General features: G+C 46.6%; 1 protein-coding gene and 1 long non-coding RNA gene across 2 annotated transcripts in view; one reads left to right on the forward strand and one right to left on the reverse strand.

The window, feature by feature from the left end:
• The window catches only part of PTPN14 (protein tyrosine phosphatase non-receptor type 14), a 173863-nt gene extending 159472 nt beyond the window's left edge, over positions 1 to 14391 (reverse strand). Inside the window, exon 1 of the mRNA XM_045771992.2 lies at positions 14204 to 14391. The gene's annotated coding sequence lies outside the window, so the exon portion shown is untranslated. The remainder of the gene's footprint in view (positions 1 to 14203) is intronic.
• LOC148110667 (uncharacterized) lies at positions 12791 to 17753 on the forward strand. Its single transcript, XR_015722632.1, has 2 exons — positions 12791 to 13030; positions 15836 to 17753. It is a non-coding gene; the product is annotated as an uncharacterized LOC148110667 (long non-coding RNA).
• Positions 17754 to 18309: the final 556 nt, after the last annotated feature.

The raw sequence follows: 18309 nt of genomic DNA on the forward strand, positions 1-18309 counted from the left end.
ACAGCTCTGACATAACATGGACAAGGAACAAAAGTTCCCTGTTTTAAGCCACTAAGATGTTGGAACCTTTTTGTTACCATAGCAAGAACTATGAAAATACAACAGTCATCAAAATGAGGCAAATTATAGGAAAACATATTTAAAAAAAAGCTTGTTAAAAAGTAGAAGACAAGAATAAGAAGCAGTTACTGATGACATCCAGGCAAAATAAGGCCGGCCAAGAGGCACCTAAATTAACATAGAATGATGTAATAGTTTATCATTATTTCTTCTTATTGATGAAGCATGTGTGTGTGTGTGTGTGTGTGTGTATATATATATATATAGAGAGAGAGAGAGAGAGCGCTTTAATTCCCTTTTAAATGCTACCTTTATGTAAACATATTTTCAATAATTCCATACATATCATATTGATAAGAGCAATAATTCCAACAAGACTTTTTCTGCATGAAATGATGTAAGGATTAGTGAACACTTATGCCAAAAGTGAACCTAGTGTAAGGGTTATTCTTCAGTCTTTAAATGTATCAATTTAGGGCTCATCAAATCAAAAGGAACCATAAGAAACGAAAAACCACAGAGACAAAAGCCAGACTTATTTGCTGGGATAATCCACTCCCTAGGCACCAAACGTCGTGCGCACAAAAAAAAAAAAAAAAACCCAAGATCTAAAAGAATATCAGCATCTGAAAATAAAGTTGTGCGACCTTTCAGTTAGTCTTCACAAGCTATGTTTGAAATTCCGTTTGTATGATACGAGCATCACAAAAATGTTCATCATAACAAGCAATCTCACAGACATTTATCCTAAAGTTAATTCAACAAAAATAAGCTATTAATGTCAAGATCCTCACTATCATCTTCTATGGGATAGCGAGAAATGTAAGTGTATGTATTTTCAGTAATCAAAAAACAATAAAGGTAATTACAGTATATCAATTACATGTAAATAGACTAAATATCAATTATTAACAAGTATGAAAAAGCATGTATGTATGTCAAAGAATACATAAAACTACAACTATAAAAATATATCTACTTAGGAACAAAGACTAGAAAAATATGAAAAAAATTTTTAAATGGCTGGAAATAGACTTGTGGGTAGACTTTTACTATTTTTTTAAAGTTGTAGTTATTTTGAGGGGAAAGAGAGTTAATGCTTGTATTTGCAAAATCTGTACTTGCTATGAAATACCTCAATGACTCTCAGTCAAAAAGCAATCTGAAGTGAGCTTAAAGTGTTGTGGGTTTTTTTTTTTTTTTTTTTTGAAAGAGAAAGAGAAAAAGAGTGAGCGGGGCAGGAGCAGAGGCGCCCAGAGAGAATCTCAAGCAGGCTCCACACTGAGTGCAGAGCCTAACGAGGGGCTTGATCTCATGACCCTGAGATCAAAACTTGAGCAGAAATCAAGAGTCCGACGCTTAATCAGCTGAGCCACCCAGGTGCCCCTAAAGTTTCTAAAATCGATTTCTGATCAATATCTTCCTCACTAAGGCAACCCTGGACTAGTAAATGGAGTATATTACATTGAGCATAATTTCATCACTTCCTGCTAACTTGAGGTCCTTCTCAGGAACATCAATTGTTGTACTATATCCCCTAACAGAGATGATGTCTGCCAGGGCCAGGAAGGAGAATGTGTGCCCCTCCCCCCATAGACACTCACTCAACAAAGCGCGACTATGGAACCGTTCTAGGTAATGTTTTCTCTTTTGCCTTTGGGAGGCAGTGATGCAGAGTGGTTACAAGTTCATGCTCTGGGCTTGTGCCCAGTGTCAACTCGGCTCCATCATTTACCAGTATTTGCACGCCAATGGTGTTACACGGGAAACCAGTATTTACTAGCTGTAGGATCTCGTGCCTTAGCCTTTCTAAGCCCTGGTTTTCTCATCTACAAAATAAGTCCGCGAGTACTTACTTCAGAGCTGTTGTAAGGATCAAAACAAGAATCCACTTAAAGTGCTTGACAAAGTACTTGCACACACTAAGCAGTAAATAAAGGCCCCTCATATCAGTCTCTGTCTGGGGGTCACGTAAGGTGTCATCGAGCTTGCTTCTTACCATCACCAGTCACTACTGTTAATTCCCGTCTCTAGCCACTGGTCCCCAATGCCCTGAGGCATGACTCCGAACCAGGGCTCCCAGGAAGTCTGATAACCGTCTGTAATAGTGCTGTCCAAAAGAAACGTAATGTGGACCACAAATGCAAGCCACACAGGTAATTTTTCATTTTTTAATTTTCTAGTGGTCACATTTAAAAGCAAAACAGAAGAAATTTTAATAGTAGACTTTATTCAACTCAATATATCCAAAATATTATTTCAATATGTAATCGATTTAAAAATATTACACTTTTTACATTCTTCTTTTCTTTTGTACTAAGTCTGCAAAGTCTGATACGTATTGGATACCTACAGCTTGTCTGAACTCAAATGAGTCCCATTTCAAATGCCAAACGGTCCCATGTGGCCGGCAGCTACATTATTAGTTGCTTGTTACGTTCAAGATTAGGCCACAGAAAGACATCCCCCCCTTCAAACACATCAAAAGCCATTTATTAAAGAAACCGATGGACGGACGAAAGGAAAGAGAGGAGGAAGGACGATGTTCCTGATCTGCACAGACGTCTGGGCCTCACGTCGCATTAAGCACTTGAGCTGTGGGGTCAGAGAGAAGGGGTTCAAATCCTACTTCCTCCACCGACTAGCTGCAAAAAGACTTTCACCAATAACCTCTTCAACTCTCTTATTTCCCGGGGAGAAGCTATGGATAAAAATAACCTCTCTTTCATAAGACTGATACGAGTTTAAAGGTTGCAGAGGGAAAGGAGTTTCCATACATAAAGCTCTGCTTTGTGAAAGGTCAGGAATGGGGGTAGGAAACATTGATGAAAGGGGTACGGAGCAAATTAGCTTGAGGTAACAAAGGGGCCACAGTGGAAGGAAAACTGTTCAAGTTATAGTCACAAAGCCGGTGTTAAAAATGCCCGGTTACACAAAACAGCTTTAACAGCGGCAGCTATTAATAAAATAATTGCAATGACATTTCTAAAGCCCTCAATGGTTTTATACCTCGGTAGCCTGCCTGCTTTCTTCTTGGCAGTATCATAAGCAAGGGCGGGGGGGGGGGCGGGGGGGCTGATTACCAGAATTTGGAGAACCAAAGTGTTTTAGGAGTGCCCATAGGAACCACAGCTTTTGGCCTCAATGAGATGGGACTACTGCACATGCCTAAATCTTCCCTGGAAGGATGAGGTTCCTGTCGTACCACAAATGTCACCTGAACATTACTCTTCACTGTACAAATACATAAAATTAGATGAAATGTTTACTGTCCCTAAAACTTTCCCTGAAAGTTTTGTGAAGATTTCTGGTATTTTGTTTTAAACTTGCTCTTCTTATTTTTTGAATATTTTACTTTATTAAGATTTTATTTATTTATTTGACAGAGAGAGAGACAGAGAGAGTACAAGTAGGCAGAGCAGCAGGCAGAGGGAGAGGGAGAGGCAGACTCCCCACTGAGCAGGGAGCCTGACATGGGGGCTCCATCCCAGGACCGAGGGACCATGACCTGAGCCGAAGGCAGCTACTTAACCAACTGAGCCACCCAGGCATCCCTTAAACTTGCTCCTCTCATGTGCTCCCCACCCCTCCAAGAAAGAGCCAATTAATAAAAACAAAGCGAGTCTGGTCTGCAAATCAAGATTTTTAATATTTACCCGCCTTAATAATCCAAGTCACTATACTCTCTAATTTATGTTGAGTTTCTTCAGGACAACAAACACGACGTCTCTATTCCAGGAACCCTCTAAACCAAACCTTTTCTAGAAAGTATTCCATAGGCTATCAGTGTCCCTTGAGATGACACGTGTCCCATCAAATCAAATTTAAAAAACCAGGTCCTACTAAACTGAACTCAGCTTTGACGCACTTGGACTGCAAGACTTCCTGGAGTGTTTAACACACCCACATGCACAGACCACACTGCCATGCTCAGCCATTAGTACATTTACCAGTCTACAAATGAGAAAAATAATAATATGAATCGAGAATCACATGATAGGGAGAGTCTAATTATCCCAGGGAAACAGATATTCTTTACAAATCTTTGCACTGGGTTTCTGGCCTGATAGGCTGTGCTCTGTGCATTTCTCCCTTTTATCATCCCTGATAAATATCAATCTTGAATACATATATAGTAATTAACCCATCAGAAGCCTCCAAATGAAGACAATTTATTATAAAGGGAGGGAGAAAGAAGGGAAGAGAAAAGACTGGAGGGGGAAGATGGGAGGAGGAGGGAAATTCCTTTGAATAACTTAGTGTAAACATCACCTCATACTGAGCTAAGCTAAAATGCTCAAATGCTTTCATCAGGATGAAGGGACATGAAATACACACTTGTACCTAACCCAGCCCTTGGAAAATAGCCTCATTTTCAAAACAACCAAACAGCTGCTCGGCAGAAGCACAGCACGATTCATCCTTTCCAGCCTTTATTTTTAGATGCCTCTTTAGCAAAACAATAATTTTCTAAAGAATATCATTAAGATCCGTAGGTGTCATCTCATTATTTTCCAGTTTTAATTCGTGTCCTATCAGTCACACATGTCTCCCTCCTAAATCACATCACTATATCCTATTTCATAACAAATTCCTTGCCTTTGAATAAAAGAATTTATAAATTTAAAAATGTACAGATTCTAAAACAGGACAGTCTACCCAGAATGTTAGGGCCACTCACGGGTTTAAACGCGGGGAGTCTACAAGTCAATAATTTGGAGACTTGCGCATGTCTAAAAAAAGTGTACCTTCATCATCTAAAGCCATGTTTTACAAAATGTATCATGAAAAAGAATATGCTTAATAGATCACAGGATTTCATGGGCAGAAGTGAATGCTAATTGCCCGCTGGAGCCTTTTAATGAAACTAATTGCTGGCTGGAGCTGTCACCACTGACCCTGGTAATAGACTAGCACACCCTTCATAAACCTAATACAGCATAATCCTCCTTCACGACGGTTATTATAGCTCTGCAGTGGGACACGGCTGCCACAGAAGTACATTCCGCTGCCTCTTCTCTAAATGGATATGTCACTTCTCCAGCCCGGAGCAAGGACGTGTTGATGGCAGACGTCACCCTTACAACAAGTGGTACCACTTCACAGCCCAGATCGCCTTCCAAACCCAGACACACGCGCACCCTGCCTGCGACACCACTACAGAAACCACCACCAGGCGCCCCGGTGATGGGGGAGGGGCCGGGGGCTAAAACATGGAAACAAACCAAGAGAAGAAAACCCATCACCCGCCACCAGAAGGCAAATGGGAAAAGCGGAAGAAAGCAGTTCTTCTTAAAACAACTGGGTTTGGTTTAGGAAATCCATTCCATTTACAGCCTACATTTCAAATATTGAGCCCAAGAGATACTCTCTTCGATTTGCTTCGAAATTTTTGGGGGGGGCGGGGGGGGGAGAATACTTTAAGAAAACATGACTTCAGTTACAAACATTAATCTTTCCTCTACTGTGCAACAATTCCCCCAACCTGTTACTCTGCAGCACGTGCCAAGACCCTAAAGAGAAATAAATGACAAAACACACCCAGGAAGAGCTCACCACTTTGGGGACGCAGAGGAACAAGTGACTAGCACACAATGTGAGACACATCAGTAAAGAATGGATGGAGCACAACAGGAGGACAGACCAAGTGACAAGGAACTCTAACGATCACAAGGACAGGTCGGACAAAACATCTACAAAGACATAAAAATCATACTAGACATTAAAAAACAGAGGCGAGATGATTACGTGATCAGGTGTGAAAAAGAATTTAAGGGAAAAGTAACAGTAAGAGCAGGAGTCAACGCCCAAGATTTCAACTGTGAGAAATGTTTGCAGAAGAGTGACAGGGAGCTGAGAGACGCAGAGGCTGCCAGTCAGGTTAGGTGGGAATAAGAGTGTGTGAGTCTTCAATGCTCCACTAGGGAGTCTGCATGTAAAAGTGGGCCATTTTGTGTGTTCTTTATATTAGGTATTTTATTTTTTAAGGATTTTATTTATTTATGAGAGAGAGAGCACAAGTGGGGAAGAGAGGCAGAGGGAAAAGCAGACTCCCCACTGAGCAGGGAGCCCAACGCGGGGCTCGATCCCAGGACCCTGAGATCATGACCTGAGCCGAAGGCAGATGTTTAACCCACTGAGCCACCCAGGGCCCCCTCGATTAGGTACTGTAGACTACAGGAGAATGTAGTAAATATACGTGTTTCCACCACCCAGCTTGGGAAAAAAAGCACTAAAACCTCATCACATCTCAGCCCTCACTTCCCCCTTACCCCACCCACCCCCTGTATTTGGTGTTTATCCTTCTGTCATCTGCTTACACTTTTACTACAGACACAGGCATCTCCAAACAATATAAGGTGGCAGGACAGATTTCAAGCGGGAGAGAGAAAATATCAGACGTGCTTAAAACAAGACTCTGTTGTGTGGAGGTAGACGGGCCTCCACACTGGCAGCAGCGGGACAGGTGACAAAAAGGTGTCGAGAGAGCTGTCATCACTGAAGGACTGTCATAATGAAGAGAGGAGAAGCAGCCTCAGCCTTGGAGGGCGTTCCTGGGGCAAGGAGGAGGTAGACCTGAATACGCTGCCCCAGGTGACCAGCAGCAGAAGAGAAGCGACAGTCTGCACGGAGCCCGAGGCAGGATGTGGACACAAGTGCGTCAGGCGGCAGGCGCCGGCCCGACACCAATGAGGGCAATGGGGTGGATCGGCCAGAACACAAAGCACAACTTGGTAAAGGCCAGGCGCAAAGGGGCAGGAGGACCTGACCAGGGAGTGTGACATGGGGGAAGGCTGCCCAGAGAGGTGGGATTTAAGGTGGGTCTCAAAGGACAGTTTTGACAGGCAATGCCGAGTGGGAGGATTCCTGGGCAGGGGAACAGCATAACCAGAGGTGGAAAAAATTATTGGGCCTGTTCAGGAAACAGCTGCAGCTCGGCAGAACCCTGGGGAACAGAAATCTGAAGAAATCAGAGGGCCATTTGGGGGATTATTTGCAGAGAACCTTAAATATCAAGATGAAGTGTGTACAGTGTGTACACGTAATTCATAATAAATTCACTTTCATGACCATGAAATCTGCCTTAATCCCTTTTACTTGGGAACTAAAATAATGGCAACAGCCAAACTTGTGATTTGAGGGATAACATCAGTGATATCATTGCTGCTTATTATAGTCCTATATGCAGAACAGGCTGTCTTGGTTATGGGCAGGCTGGCAATCTGCTGGGACACAGTGTCATGAAGGGTCTCTCTCTCTCTCACTTTAAAAACTAGGAACCCAGGGGCGCCTGGGTGGCTCAGTCAGTTAAGCGGCTGAGGTTAACTTCAGCTCAGGTCATGATTTTAGGGTCCTGAAATCGAGCCACGCATCAGGCTGCCTGCTCAGTGGGAAGTCTGCTTTCCCTCTCCCTCTGCTGCTCCCCCTGCTTGTGTGCACTCTCTCTCTGAAATAAATAAAATCTTAAAAAAAAAGTAACCCAGAGGTTGAATAATGAGTAATTCTGCCTCTTCCTCTTTAATATAAACTACAAAATGCATAGAAAGGAAGTTAAGCATATTCTAATCAATGTAGCTAAACCTGCAAAAACAACCTTATGCCTTGTCCTCCAAACACTCCTACTTCTTAATTCTTCTATGATACGTACAGTCCCCTTGACCTGCAAGGTTCTCTAGGTTTGAAAAATGAGGGGAAAAAATTATCCCATTTTTTAAAGTTTCCAAATAAAGCAGAATAACATTAAGAACCAGAGTATCAGTAAGTTCAGAAAACAGCTTAGGGATGTGGCCCATCTCCTTAGGTGAACTAATAAGATGCGAATAATAAATAGCACTGATAACCTGTTCACTTTTTTAAATCACATACAGTCATTAACATGATGTAATTTGCCCAGAGCACTGAACCTATTAGAGACTAAAGAATAAAAACTCCATTCCATGCTTTGAAAGGTAGAAATAGTAACTGTCCCTACTTCATAGGGTCACTGAAAAATTTAATAAAAGCACTGCAAGTGCTATGAACACTGGGAGAGAATCAGCGGTGATACATGTAGGCCCAGGCTACTGCTATCCAGCATCCCTATAGGCTGGAAATTCTAATTCTGAACCAAGGAAACGTGACTACTGGTGGAGAGGCTTCTAACTTAGTAGCGGAGACAAGGAGATAAACATATACCATAAGATGAGACACAACTCACCAACAGCTAAGTGCGAAGTGCTTTGGGACTGTAAAGAAAGGAATGCCTAACTGGTGGTGGGAAGGAACGTCAGGGAAGGCGAAGCTTTAGTTGACTGCGCAGGGGCTAAGCAGGTAGCAGAGGGGAGAGGTCACTCTGGGTGGAGTATAGCAAGGACCAGGAGAATTTACCACCCCCAAGTGTTAGGGCACCAGCATGGAGAGAAAGAGCAGCAGATAATGGGAAGGGAGTCGGGGTAAAGAAGCTTTATCACACAGGTAATAAGAATCAAAAGAATTTAAATAGTATTAAAAACTGTTTAAAAAAAAATTGAGAGGAAAGAGTAGATGAAGAATAGATGACAGGTAGCCTCAGGAGCTCTTAACGATCCCAAGGGGCAGTGAGGATGGAGGCAGGGAGCGAACTGAAGAGATGTTAGAGGGTCTAAAGACTAGTGGGGTTCGTGATGTGTCTGCGGCTAGAGCCTGAGGGGCGCTAAGAGTGAGGCGCTGAAGAGAACGCCAAGTGCCTGCTTTCGGCGGGGAACTCAACAGACGGCAGGGTCGCTAGGTCAGGAAACGGACACAGCACATTCTGTGGCAAGAAATCAGGGAGTTCGGTTTGAGACAGGTGGAATTTGGAGACCCAGACAGACAGAAATGTCAGATACACCAAACTGTATGGAACCCTGCGGAGGGGTCTGGATCGGCGATGATAACCGAGCAGACCCACTGCAATGGAATCATGTCGTTTCCGCTCTCAGGGGCCTGACGAGGGCTCAGCAAGTGACTCCCGGCCTCTCCTGAGCTCGAAAACTACCAGGAACAGGATCATTCAAGCCGGTGTAGTAAGAACCTTAAGTGACTATCACAGGAGCCTGAGGACAGGGGTGGATGGCCCCCTGAGCTCCGTGATTCTCGAAAGGCAGCTGGTCAAGGACCAGGACTATTAGCATCACCTGGGAGCTCCTTAGGAACACAAATTCCCAAACCCCACCCCAGGCCTCCTGGCTCCAAAGCCGCAGCGGGTGTGGAGAACAGCTCTCTGGGTTTTAACAAGCCCTCCGGGTGATTCTGATGCCCACTAGAGTTTCTGATCTAACGCCTTAACTATGGCCCCCATTACTTGAATGCAAAGGAGTATGAAAAGAAGAATTCCCAGGAGACGGATTTCTAGAGACTTGAGGACATTAAGTGTTAAGTAGAGGGCAGGTAAAGGATACAGCATTGGGAACTTCTGCTCATTTTCAACACAGAGGGAATTTTCCCTGTGAGCTAAAAATCTGTAAGGCAAATTAGAAGGAGTCAGTGACCCACGCGGTAGAGCTTCCTAATTTAGGAATATGGCTCAGTACTAAAATTTCAAACATCACAAATGTGAAGAAGATGTTCTGCTCCTCAGAGCATACCACACCAGCAGCCAATCTCCTTCTCGTTTTCTCGTCAGACACCTCCCAACATCATTTATGGGGATGGCCGCCTAGGTTATGGGATCTCTGGGTATGGGAGAGGCCTCTGGGTCAAACTAAGTGAGCAGGCTCAGGACAAAACCTTTGAGCCTGAGCCGGGCCTTATTTAGTCCCCTAAGGAACTAAACTAAATCACCCGCGTATCAAACTTTACACACAAAACTGATCTAAGAATGGTCACAATGTTTTTTTTCCGGTAGCAAGGACCATGAAACAAGTCAAACAAAAGCTGGACGGGAGAGCAAAACAAAACCAAGCCAAGAAATACAGAACCAAGGAGCAAAAGAGAAAGGAAATTAAAACAATGTTAATTGCCATTTATAATCCAACTTAGAGGTAGAACCACCCCTAGCCCACAAGGAGTCACTATTCCCTTTCATCCCCAGCGTCTCTAAGCCCTCATCGACAAGCATTGCCTCACATCCTCCCATTCAGAATTATAAATAATTCAGAGATTATTTTCATAATCAGTGTGCATATAATATACCGCAAAGGCATGGCTGGTCTGGGGAACATGGACTTCCTCTCCCCTCCCAGTGCAAAAATCACAACCAGATCTGCATTTTTTCCTAGGCTTTCTCCCCGACCTCTCCAACGGGTACTCTCATGACCTCTCAGCCTGCATGCAATCCACATTGGGGATTCTCAGCTGTAAGAACCCATTCTGCTTCAAGAGCGCACATTACTACAAACCTGTTCTACTGACGGTTTTCCAAGCTGCTCCTTTCTTCTAACAATCCCTCCTGTTGGGAGGTTGATATGAAGATCAAGGAGTTAATGTTTGTCAAATACTTTAGGTTTCTCAGATGAAAGGCAACATTCAAGTTCAAGAGACCCGAGCCTGGCATTACACTAGAAGTGTTGCAGTTGACTCTGTATCTGGGCTTCAAAGAAGGAATGGAATCAAGGCTGCAAAGACACTCCTTCGTGAGGATTGGCTAGCTTCGGCATTCTTGCTAAATGCAGGCAGATTTACTCTTAACATTCTTTAATTAACTGGATCCCAACATTAGAAATACAAGGATCTTTGTAGTAGCACCAGACCCTTGTAATAGTAAGTGGTGTACAGGGTAAAGGATCCTTTTCTCTGCCCTTCTCTAAGTGGCTTTTCCTCTCCAAGCTCCCCTACTGTCTGATCGTGCAATGCTAAACCCCCTCCTACAGAGGGGCCACATGAAAACTGCCAGCTACACGTTTGCTTTGAGCCAACAGACCAAAAAAAAGAAAAAAAAAAGTCAAAGACAAAGCTTTATGTGTATGTTGGCAAGCATGTGAATTCAAGCTGCCGGGAAAAAAAAATGACCCACACTAAGAACACATTCATGGCCACCTAGAACTCCTCAAACATAGAAATAGCCATTCTTGACCTAATACCTACTCTGTGCAAGGCCCTATGTCAGGAGGGTAACATACAGCAGTACACCGAATTCTCCGCAGATATCCTGGCAAGTTAGAGGTTACTGGGCCCCACTTTGTAGATGGAGGAATTGAGATTCCAAAGGACTGCAAAATTTGTCCAACATTACCCAGCGAAAAAGTGGTGGAGCTGGAATTCAAACCTAGCTACATTTCAGACTCGCAAGGCTGGACCCCTGGCTCCAGCACCACGCTACACAGGAAAGCTGCAGGACTTGCTACACCTCGCTTGGCCCGCTCAAGAAGCAGCCCATGGGACTCAGACGGGGCAGGGTAAATTCAATCAATAAGGGGAGATCACAAAGTCCTATTTCAAACATTTGCTTTCATCTCCTGTTTACCAAAACTTGTTATCCCTCCTTCTTTTCAAATCGGCCCAACCCATAATGATTTAATTGGCTAATTAAGTATTTCATCTTATCTCTCTCCCTGGCCTTATCTCTAACAAAGTGCATAGCACAGCTCTGAGGCTTAGAATGAGTTCAAATTCTACACGACCACTGGTGACCAACAAGTTCAAATGCAGCACAGCAGGTGACAAGAACAAGCATATGGAACCCAGGTGGGCTATACCGTGCCATCAAAGGATTTATGTTTGCTTCCCTGGAGCAAAAAGCATAAACCCTTAGTAAGGAGGGAGGGCATTAGGGGAAAAAAAAAAAAGTCCTCATAGTTCTTGACCCCCGGCCCATCCATTCAGGACAAAAACGAATTCTCCTAAAAATTCCGATTTTCCTCTCTATTCTTTAGGTTCCTCCATATTCAAAGAGTCTAACTGTTCTCTTTCCATGACAGCTGTCTGGCCCACACAGTATGCACAAACCTGAATAACGAAAGTGTGAATAATAACTGTGTTTACGCCAACGATGGAAGCTGGGCAAGCAGGGGGATTAGCAAGAAAGAGCTTCCCTTCAGCCCTGTCTCTCATGCAGGGCCTACACCTCCAATAAAACTCCTCTCAAGGGGCTGTTCTTGAGATAAGAGAAGGTGTTTGCGGAGGGGCTTAGATAAACACCCCAGATTGTACTCTTTCTGCTCAGACGTACTGGCCTGAGGCTCAGCGAGGCTGGACCTCTGCCACCTGAGCCAGGACTCAGCCACTGGGAAGACTACTAGGACAGCCCCGCAAAGAGGCACCCCTGAAAGGCAACCCACGTACAGAATGCTCCCGCGCTAAGGTACCTTCCTAGGGGGGATCTGCTGAATCCTGGACCATCAGGCTACAACAACCCGCTAGAAGAGATTCTGTTTCTAGCAAGTTTCAGAGGAAGGAAAAGTAATCCTTACAACTGTACGAAAGCAAGAACGACCTTTAAAAGTAGAGAAAACGATCACAAACACACTGACCGGTCAGGTGGGTGGACTCATCCTGTTGGGTCGTGGCCACCCATCTGGATTAAGCAAAAGAGCGTCCTGCTGCACAGCTTCCACTAATGAAGGCTGCCCTTTCCGTGGCAGGAGCTTTTAACCCCACCACCAAGAGATCAGCAACTCACGTTACAAGGTTCTGTAACGCTGAAGTATTATAACCTACTGCTGTCAAGTGCCTCTTTAAAAGGGAATCAAGTGCCATTCTAAAGAAAACAGGCATGGGCCAATTAGTGCCAATTAAAATTTAGATGGTCACCCAACTGCTCCTTGTAGAAACAGCACGAGGCATGGAGGTGTGTCTAAACAGAGACCTGTGCTCCTCTGAAAACACCTGGTTCCCATAAGCGGGTAATATGCTTCTAGGTTAATTTCTGATACCTATCTATCTTCCGTCTATCATACCCCAAATAGCTGGGTCAAATAGCTAGCTTTTTGAATTCGGTTTTGTTTTGTTTTGTTTTGTTTTGTTTTTGGATGACTCTCATTTTGCACAAGCTGTTTCTTCTACCTGGAATGCACTCTCCTAATCACTCCTGCAGGTAAGCACTCCCTTAACCCTATAAACTCAGGGCACACCTTACTCCTCGTCTCCAGAACCAAGCCTTCCTGGCCTCGCACAGCAATTCTCCCTCACTCCGCTGTAATTCATGATCAAAGCTTGTTTAAGTATCTTTGCATCCTGTTTTCCCAGCACAAGAGTAGCAGCTCAATACCAGGCTTGTTGAATGAATGGGTGAACCAATCCAGTTTAAGAAATTAACACATTGGTGGAAACCCTGTAACCGTATCTTCTGCCTGCAGTCTAGAGATTTCTCACCTTCACAAAGAGCCTGCAACAGCCAGTTCCTGGACAGACCGAAGCCCGAATCCCCCAATCTCCTTGAATTGTAGGTGGGGTTGGGGCTGGGGTGACAGGAACTGAAGGAAGTGGGAGGGAATGCTAGGTAGGGACATCACTACCTCACTGCTCCCTCAAAAAGGTGCAAAACTGACTTAACGAGTATCCAAAACCCAGATTTAGGGGTGATGTCAGGGAGAAAGGACAGGCGCACTAACAACACCCTCAGAACTTGTTAACTCTCAGAACTTTGGGAAAGTTTGAGGTGAAGATCTGTTCTGAAATTACGTGGCCACAGGTTTTCCCTAGGAGCCAGCCCGACCACCCAAGCAGAGCCAAGAAGGGCCAAGAAGGCCAGGAGTTTGGTGGCATGGCTGGGGCCTAGTGGGAGGGCATAAAAACTCTCCCTCGAAAGATCCTGTCCCCCTGGGGAGGCGGTGGGAAGAGGGTTGACGGGGAGCAGCGTTCCTCCCCCGCTGGAACAACAGCAACGTCGTTCTCCTCTCCTCCTCCTGCCCTCACCGCTTGGGTATCTCCAGCTGCCCTTTCCAGGCCCTCGCTCGGTTCCCAAAGAGCAGGAGAGAATGGGGAGGAGGAGGAGAGGGGGTGGGTTTAACCGCAAACTGTAGGGACAGCGCTCACCTTCCACCCTAACTACCCAGACAGGACGCGCGCCTCACGTCGGGCAGCTCCCACCCGGCCCGAGAACGCCAGCGGCCCGGCCACCTCGCGACCCCGCTGCTCTGCCAGCGTCCCGGGCCGCCGATCGCAAGCTGGCGTTGCCAGCGTTGGCCTCAGTTCTCGGCGGGGCGCCCGGAGAGCGGAGGCGGCCCCCCACCTCCGGCCCGACTCCCCCGCGGTAGACGGCGCTTACCTGCTTACATGGCCCCGTCCGTGCCCTGGAGTCCCGCGCGGAACGGCCGCGGCGGCGGCGGCAGCGGAGCCCCAATTCCCTAAGGAATTGATTCCAGTGGCTGGCGGAGGAGGGGCGGAGGGAAGGAGCCGGAGGGAAGGAGCCGGAGGAGGCGAAAGGGGAGGGAGGTTTCCGCTGCGATCCCGGCGCACCGACAAGGAGAAAAGGAGAACCACCTAAGCACGGGGCTGTCCCGCCGGAGGGGGGCCGGAGCCAGGAGGCCGGGGAGGATGGGTGAGGTGGGAGGGGAGGGCGGCCGCCCGGCGTCTGCGGGTCCCCGAAGACCTGAGCCGGGAGGGCCGGCAGCGGAGCGAGGAGGAGCGCAGCAACCTGCCCCCGGATTGCGCCCGCTGCGCCCGCTCGCTTGGGGGAGAAAAAGTTGGGCAGAACTTTCCGGGGCCGCGAGAGCCCGGGCGGCAGGAAATGCGAGCGGCCGGGAGAGGAGGGAGGAAGGGGCCGTGCGGTGGGAGGGGACGGAGCAGGCGCCGGCGGCCGCGGCTCCCCCACCCCCGGGCCAGGCGGCGGCGCGGGGGGCCGGAGGCGGAGGGAGCGCGGGGCGCGCGGCCGGGGGCGGGGAGGAATGCTCCCGGGAGGCGCGCGCGGCGGGGCGGCTGGGCGGCGGGCGGGGGGGGGGGGGCGTCTGCGCGGGGGAGCGCCGAAACTTGGAGCCCGAGCTCCCGGGCTGGAGGCGCGCCGGCCTTGGGGACGTCACAGCGCTGGAATCCGAGGAATGCCGGGCGGCAGGAGCTCCTTGTGCAGGCCCGGGAGAAGTCGCGCACTTTTGGTGCGGTGGCTTTGGGAAATGTTCAAAGGTGAGGACTGAGGAGGGAGGACGGGTGAAACTCCCTGGAGTCAGAGACGTGGGAGTGGAGAAGGAAAGGCGACCACCACCGGCACGACCTACCGCCGCTCCCGGCGGGGGCAGGGACTGGGGCAGGAAGGGAAAAAAATCCCACTTAGACCTTCGAAAACCTCAGGGGCGGGGCAGAGGCCGCGACTGGTCCGCTCCGGCCGTGAGCAAGGACGGTCCGTCCCATTTGGGGGACACCCTCCGAGCCGGACGTCCCCAGGCAGCCACTGCTTGGAGGGGAGACAGCCCAGGAGAAAGTAAGGTGGCTTCACGGAGCAGGCAATCCCAGGGTTCTCTCTCCGAGACACCAGGAGTCTCTGCGTCCTGGATCTGGGGTCTTCGCTCCCCCCCTCCCCCAGCGCCCCGCAACCGCAAAAGCAGTTTCTGTGTGCTGGGAGCTGGAAGATGTCGTTTCCCCGGTTCTTTCCGCGCCGCAGCCTCGCCCCGCCCTGCCGGGTGGGCTCTGGGAGGGAACTTCCTTAGCGCTTTCAGAGGTGGAGTTAGCGCGACGCAGTTGCTGGATGGAAAAAGCACCCAGCCAGGCGGGCGAGGGAACCTGGGTTCAGAACCTGCCCTGCCGGTGACCGGAGGGATGACTGAGGAATAGCCCAGCCCCTGAAAGCTTTGGCCACCGTAGCCGTAAAATCGTTTTCCTAGTGTTTTCTATTTCTCCGCGGTCCTTCGCGATGCCAGAAACGTCTTAAGGGTCTGTTATCTTACCAAGACTCTTTGGCCTTTCCTAGGTTGAAAAAGGTCTTTGAAGTCACTGTCAAAAAAAGATGTCCCAAATGACTTCAGTGTCTCACAACTCATACAAAATCTGGATCTCTTGGGGGAGAGAACTGGGAACCAAAAAGCAAAACTTACTGTGCCCATCGTGTACCAATTTGTGGTGATGCTGACTTCTCAGAGTACCTGCAAAGTCCGGAACAATAAAGGAGTCGAGAACGCCCCACAGGGATGGAAGGAAAAAGCTGCAGAGAATTAAACATCAGTTTCTCAAGCGCTCAAGGGCATCGCTGGATAGCTTCAGTATGAACTTGCCGGATTTCCAAAGAAAATTGCCGGATGCTTCACTGTGCTCCGGGAAGCATGGAAGGCACTTTTTATGTGCACCTGTATTATTATCCCATTTCCTAGATGAGAAAAGTGAGGACTGAAGAAACCACCTGTCTTAGCAAGGGTCCCTCGGCTTGTGAAATAGGATAATGGACCCTAGTCTGGCCCCAAAACACAAGCTCTTAAATTCTTCAAAAGTTGACCAAAATAGGATTAAAATTATAAATAAGGAAATACCTGCAGGCTCTCAAAGGAATACAGAGAGGCCTCTTCGGGCCTTCGAGGAAAAGATGTGGCCTTTGTGTATTGTCGCTCTGTGATTCCGAACCCCAAGCACAGCATGCGGAGACAGGGTGTTAGAAGAGCAAAGGTTGCATGTAGACATACAATTCTGGTTCTGCCTCTGACCAGCCACGTGACCCTGAACAAGCCACTTCACCCCTAGGCCTAAGTTTATTTTTTAAGTGGAGTGTGACATGGAGGTCAGAGTTTGGTTGAATTACTTCATCTCTGAGGTCTTTCCCGGTCTGAACTTGAATGAACATATGCTCCCCCAGGCAGATGGCATGCCTGTGGAGGAAGCTCAGTGATAAGGCCTCAATGTCGTGGGGAGAGGACTGTTTTCACACTGCCTTTGGAATCAAAATGAATGTTGGGAATGTTGCTGAGTGTTCCATGGCCAAAAGGAAACACACACACACACACACACACACACACACGATCAGTTTAAAAGGCCATTAAGTACATCTGACCAGCCACATTTCTCTTTCTTTCGAATAGATCACAGAAAAGCAATACTGCAAGTTACATTTTTTTAAATAGGGCATCCAATGTGGAGTGAAGAAAGCCTTTCATTCTCTACATATACATAAAAGCTAGTCACAAGCTACTTTCAAAAAACTTGGGGAAAAAAATTTCCCAAGTCTACATCACACTTAAGTCTCCTTAAAATGCATCAGAGTGAACAGGATGGCTGATGGGCTGGGTCCCAAAAACATCACTGCAGACTGACTTTAAAACTTCGCAGTTTTAGGAACTTGTCAATATTAGATACCCCCAAAATATTTCAGCTTGTTCTAAGCCTGATTCAAACTATAAATACAGGCAGAATCTCATGGGCCTTCATGATTCCTCCCACCTTCAATATATTCCTCATATTAATTTATTAATTTTATACCTTGAGAAACTTTGAAATCACTTGAAAGCAAAACAAAACAAGTTCACCAATCAAAGCAAACTGCAAAGTGAGCAGGCTCTTTTAGGAAAACTCTGATGATCTCTAGGGACCTTCTACAAATGTTAAAACCATATATATTACTTGTATGTTTGTTTCGATCCTTACTCTAATTCCAATTCCTGAAAGAATATTTGGAACCTTACAGTAATAGATAGAATAATGGGAAGCTTTTTAAAACTACACATGCTGGGGCCCCTGGGTGGCTCAGTCTGTTGAGTGCCTGCCTTTGGCTCAGGTCATGGGCCCAGGGTCCTGGGATCCAGCCCCACATCAGGCTCCCTGCTAGCGGGGAGTCTCCTTCTCCCTCTCCCTCTGCCTCTCTCCCAGCTTTAAAGATAAATACAATCTTAAAAAAAAAAACAAAACACATGCTCTCTGTATCCCCTACTCCCCATATCTTATTCATCTTACTCCCTGAGTCTAGGGTGGAGACTTTGGTTGGTGTCTGTATATGTGTATCTATCATTTTTTTAAGACAGTATATTATTGAGACATAATTCACATTCAATCAAAAGCACAATCTTGCGTGTACATAGGACTTGATGATTTTTTCCATATACACCCAAATGATCGCCACCCAGTTCAAGAGATAGAAAATGTCCATCCACACAAAAATGTCCCTCCTGTGACTTTCCAGTCGGTATCACCTCGTCAGGCTGACTTCTTCCACCATAGAGTAGTTTTACTAGTTCTCAAACTTCATATAAATGGAATTACAGAATGTGTGTGTGGGGGGGTACATATCACAATTTGCTTATCCATTCTGTTGATGTATTGGGCAGCTATATTTTGAAAACAATTCCCAAGTAATTCTGTTATACTGGCCCCCTCCAATTCAGAACCGCTGACTTAACAGCAAAAATGTAATAAACTAAGCCAAGATTACTAACACCTACAAAAGCATATTAAGCAACAGAGAAG

The sequence above is a fragment of the Ursus americanus genome, chromosome 2, assembly GCF_024610735.1.
Source record: "Ursus americanus isolate L20-20 chromosome 2, mUrsAme1.1.p, whole genome shotgun sequence".
Taxonomy (NCBI): domain Eukaryota; kingdom Metazoa; phylum Chordata; class Mammalia; order Carnivora; family Ursidae; genus Ursus; species Ursus americanus.